We start from the raw sequence: 6008 nt of genomic DNA, 5'->3' as shown, positions 1-6008 counted from the left end.
ATCTTCATGTCCAAGATGTGGCAGTCCATCTGAAAGCTGATTAATTGCTCCAAGGTCACAGGGTTGTGCAGTATATAATTCTTCATAAAAAGATAGAGTTTGTGAAAAAATTTCTTTCTTTTCCGTTATTTCTTTCCCATTTAACAATTTAAGATGATTTATATTCTTCTTTTCTCTGATGTTCTTTTCCAATGAAGAAAAGAAAGTTGTTGAAGAATCCATGCTGTTTAACCGAAGATATCTTCCCCGTATGGATGTACTACGACTTCTCTCTTAATACAAATTTTTCAAAATCATGTTGTACTCGTCAAGCATTTTAGCAGTTTCCGTCTCTTCACCGTCACTAATGGAGCTGCTTAGCTTCAGAATCTGCTGTTCCAAAAACTTAACCTTTTCCTTTAGTTCAGTCAGGTGACTCCTTGTGTATTGTTGGCACAAGAGCCGGATCTGTACTTTTCCAATATCCCACCACTGGCTTAAAGTGTTATACTGTGATTTTCTCTCTCTCCACTCTCCCCAAAACTGAGCGACTAATTGTACGAAGACTTTATCTTGCAATAATCTATTATTAAAACGCCAAATCTTATAATATGAGTTACTCTGCGTTATAGTCATAGTTACTGCAATATAGTAATGATCCGAAAATGGTGTTGGCAAAATATCACTATTGGAAAATCTTCCTCTGTCGTTCATCTGAACATAAAATCTATCGAGTTGTGCACCGGAAACTGTATTAGAATTAATTTTCACCCATGTACATTGTTTACTGCCAGGGAAAGCTTCTCTCCATACAGCTACAAGACTATGGAACTGAACAACGGTTTTGAGAGTCTCAGACGAATTTGGATGAGGTTCAACATGATTCCGATCCATAGTGTAATCGAGGGTACAATTAAAATCACCAGCTAAAATTATTATTCTATTCTGTGAAACTTTTGAAATAATGTCTTTTAATTTTTTTAAAAAAGAAGCTCTTTCTGCCCCATCATTCGGAGCATAAATATTAATAAGAGAGAGCGGTAACTCAAAGCGTAAATTCTATAATTTGCATTCTGCCAGGTATAATTTCTTCAGCTCTACTGTCTTGAATTTGTAAATCCGATGAAATAAGAACTGCTACTCCGGCACTCATGTTTGAACCATGGCTAAGAAAGGCTTTACCCTTCCACTCACTGAGCCATTGCACCTGATTGTCCATATCTGTGTGTGTTTCTTGCAGAAAAACTACACTTGCTTTTTTCCAACTAAAAATCGAACAAAGCGAATCGTTTTTCAGCACCATGACATCCATTAACGTTCAAAGATCCAAAGTTTAAGGATGCCATGATGCTGACTGTTGAATAAATGACGAAAGACATCACAACACAGGTCTCATTATCTCCTCTCTTCATTACAACAACATATTCAAACCTTCTTCGCCTTACGGGTAATCATGACTTTTACATTTGTTATTATTTTCCTGAGGCGATAAAGCTTCTGTATACTAAACTCTTCGTCAGTTGCTTTATACATCGTCATTTTACACGACACCAAAAAGCGCTTTAAATCAGGGAAAAAAGTCTCAATTTGTGGTTTCTGAGATCCTTTAGTCTCATCTAGAAAGTCATTAATTTGCTTTAATGTGTACAGTCTAGCGCAGAGACACTCTGTTCCTTCAGCATCATCCACATCAGAAAAACTCTCTATGCTCTCTAGATCAACATCTGAGTCATTCTCAGAGTGAGCGTACTCTGAACTCATGGTGGACATCTGAGTACAGATATCTACAGCTGCTTCACTTTCACCATCTGCTGTATTACTTTCTATTCCTGTCTGATCTTTTTCTGATGGTTTATCATGTTCATTTACTGTCTGAGTCAATGTTCCTCCACTACTTGTCTGACTTACCCCCTCCTCGTTGTAATCATGATTTTCTACATCTCCTGCATCAGGATTCCCTTTAGGTGCTGTTTTAACATCTGGAACGAGATGGTTATTTTGTCCGACATGTCGCTCGGTTGTTTGAAGATTAGACAGTTTATCTGTTTGTTTTTTCGGGCATGTTTATCTGACATGTCCTAGTTCTCCGCACAAAAAACACCGCATATGATCCGAACTAATAAAGATTGTGTAATCTTTGCCTTCATTAGTCAGCTTTACAGCCAGATTGAGCGGATGCTGTTGTTGATTCAGAATCATGTTCGTAAATCGCCGAAACGACATAACGTGCTTGATATCCGGATTTTTCAGACCGAGTGGAATCATTTTTATGGGCGCTGTTAATTTACCATATCTTTCAAGAACACCTTGAATGGTTTCGTTCTTGATGAATGGAGGAATGTTTGATAGCACTATTTTCTTTGATGGACTCGATAACGGCAGTATTAACACAAACGTGTCGTTAATCGTGAGTCCGCATTTAACCAGGTCATCTACTATCTGAACTTCGGCGAGAAAAACAACAACAGCTTTATTCATCCAGGAAGCCGACTTGATATTTGACCCACCGACCTGTTCACTGACTGCAACCAGCACATCTTCCACAGATATGGAGTCATCAGGTGTACATTTAAATCCATGTCTCAGAGGCAAGCGCGAGAAATCTCCGCTTCACCCCATTTGTCAAAGTTTTCCGACCGAAGTCGGCGCTCAAAGAAGTTTTATGTCTAAGATTAATCTTTTTTTCCACGAATCTTAAAAAAGAATGAAGAAATTGATTAAAAGTAACAAACTCTCAAAATCGTGCTCGCAAAACTCTCGACTCCTCCCACTACCCACAATCCTGAGGGAGAGAGACAGAGAGAGAGACAGAGACAGAGAGACTGAGAGACAGAGAATGACACAGAGAGAGAGACAGAGACAGAGAGAGTCAAGCAGGAAGCAGCATCCTTCGAGCTAATGCTATTATATTCATTCTTCTAATCTCTATACTTTAAAATTATTTACCTTACGTTATACAAATATATCTGACACTACCTTAGATAAAACAATCGTAACGTTGCGCTGTCACTAAATTGATCTGTTTTTACAAACATCCGCGACTAGCTTGTAGCCCGCTAGCATCACCTACCGCTAGCCTTGTTTACGTTTCACATTTCTCATTTACCGCTGTTCTGTTTAAAAAACAAATATGTCTGCTTTTTCTCTGGTTTTGAGTGCAGATGAGGACTCGCTCGAGCTTCACATGGTGCTGTTGGAACTGGAGGATTTGGAGAAGCAGATCCACGGCCTACTCGACAAGCAGGCCCAGCTGCTGGAGCGAAGAACTGCGCTGGAAACATCTTGTGCCTCTGCCTACACATCCAAGGTAAGCACACAGCGTGGTATTTCCACTCCCAGCCCCTCTACGCCGTGTGTTTCTCTGTGCAGGGACCGTGCACCTAGGACTTTCCCAGCCGAGGTCTCCGTCATGCCGGCGCCAACACACCACAGGCCTTGGGTGAACCAGCGGCGGAAGGCGTGGGCTGGACCCCAAGCGAGGACCTCTCCACCTCCGGTGTTCGAGGTTCCAACCAGGAACCGCTTCGCCCCTCTCCGTCAGACCAGACCTAACGCTGTGATCGTCGGGGACTCCATTGTGCGGAACGTCCGTGTAGCTTCATCTAAAGGTAAGGTGCACACAAACTGTTATTCTGGTGCTCGTGTCCTTGATGTCGCTGCGCAGGTATCCGGGATCCTGAAGAAGGACGAGCGCATTGGAGCGGTTGTGCTGCACGCGGGGACGAACGACACCAGGCTGCGGCAGACGGAGGTTCTGAAGAGGGACTTCTCCAGCCTGATCGAGACGGTACGAGGCAGATCACCCACCACGAAGATCATCGTCTCTGGACCTCTTCCCACATACAGACGTGGAGCAGAAAAGTTCAGTAGACTTCTAGCTTTAAATGATCTCCAAGGCGCTACACTCCAAGTGACTGCCTACCGTAAGCACATCTTCTGACAATAACAATGTTAATTATAATCAATGTTCAATTAATAGTCCAACACCTGTAATACATACTATAGAGACTGTGTCTGTTCCCCGAGCTATAAAAATACAGAGAAAATCTCGGAAAGTCTGTCTTCGTAACCTAATTAACATAAAATTAAATCATATTGAATGCACATCCAGCACCTTTAATCTGAAGTTAGGACTATTAAACATTAGATCTCTTGCGTCTAAGGCTCTTATTGTTAACGAAATCATTACTGATCAGGAATGTAATTTAATGTGTTTAACGGAAACTTGGATTAAACCAAACGAGTACATAGCATTAAATGAAGCCAGTCCTCCTGGATACAGTTATGTACATCAGCCTCGTTCAACTGGTAGAGGAGGAGGTGTTGGTCTCATCCATAGTCAAAATCTAGTTGTCACACAAAAACCTAGTTATAAATTTAATTCATTTGAAATTCTTTATACCGGTATAAGTTATGTAGCCACAAAAAATAAGTCAATTCCTCTAATTATTATTTACAGGCCCCCAGGGCCATATACTGAATTTCTTAGTGAATTTGCAGACTTTGTCTCAAACCTGGTTGTTTCTGTAGATAAAGCATTAATCGTCGGAGACTTTAATATTCATTTTGATAACCTGGAAGACCCTCTAAGAATAGCGGTTGTGTCCATCTTAGATTCAGTAGGGATTAATCAGAACGTAATCGGACCTACTCATAATGGTGGTCACACTCTTGATCTGATACTAACATACGGATTAAGTATAGAAAATATTGTAATTTTTCCGCAGTCTGAAGTTGTCTCAGACCATTATCTTATCTCGTTCATAATACATATTGATCATAATATTTCCACCTCGCCTCGCTACCGCGTAAAACGTACCTACACATCAGCTACTGCACCGAGCTTCATAAGTAACCTCTCAGAGACATCAATTAGATTTGGATCACCGTCAGATCCGATAGAACTCGATCAGGCGACTGAAAGCTTGGAGTCAACACTCCGCTACACGCTAGATAGAGTGGCTCCACTCAAAAGAAAAATAATTAGAGAGAAAAAATTAGCACCCTGGTATAACGATCAAACGCGTACCTTAAAACAGACAACTCGACAATTAGAACGTAAATGTTAACTAACTTCCCTCTACTTAATTCTGATAAAACAGAAATACTTTTATTAGGCCCACGTGTAGCTAGAAATAATCTTTCTGATCACATGGTTACTCTGGATGGTCTTTCTGTTTCATCATGTGCAGCAGTTAAAGACCTTGGAGTGATTATTGACTCCAGTCTATCATTTGATGCTCATGTAGATAATATTACTAGGATAGTCTTCTTTCATCTCAGAAATATTTCTAAGATAAGAAATATATTGTCACTACATGATGCAGAAATACTAGTTCATGCATTCGTCACCTCTAGATTAGATTACTGTAATGCCTTACTGTCTGGATGTTCCAGTAGGAATATAAACAAACTCCAGTTAGTCCAGAATGCAGCTGCTAGAGTCCTAACTGGAACCAGAAGATACGACCACATCACACCGATATTATCAATACTGCATTGGCTCCCAGTGGAATCCCGCATTAACTATAAAATACTTTTATTAACCTATAAAGCACTAAACGGTCTCGCGCCACAGTATCTAAGCGACCTTTTGGATTTCTATGATCCGCCACGCCTACTTAGATCAAAAGATGCAGGCTATTTGACGGTACCTGGAATAGTGAAGGCTACAGCAGGGGGGAGAGCTTTCGCTTATAGAGCCCCACAGTTATGGAACAGTCTTCCTATTAGTGTTCGGGACTCAGACACAGTCTCAGTGTTTAAGTCTAGGCTTAAAACGTATTTGTTTACTCAAGCCTACCCTGACTAGACTTTCTATTATACTAAGTCCCAGTCCTAATAATCTTTTCTCTCCCTCTCTCCTTTTTCCGAGCCCCACACGATTTTATGGAGATACTAGAGATCCAGATCCTTTCTGCCTCTGGATGGAGCTCAGATCTTCTCTAATTCCAGACTGCTGGGACTACGGCTGCTCCTAAGGCCATACAGACTTCATATAAATCCATAATGAACTTTTTCACACTATC

This window comes from Ictalurus furcatus, chromosome 21, assembly GCF_023375685.1.
Source record: "Ictalurus furcatus strain D&B chromosome 21, Billie_1.0, whole genome shotgun sequence".
Lineage (NCBI taxonomy): Eukaryota > Metazoa > Chordata > Actinopteri > Siluriformes > Ictaluridae > Ictalurus > Ictalurus furcatus.
Note: the sequence above shows the minus strand (reverse complement) of the source record.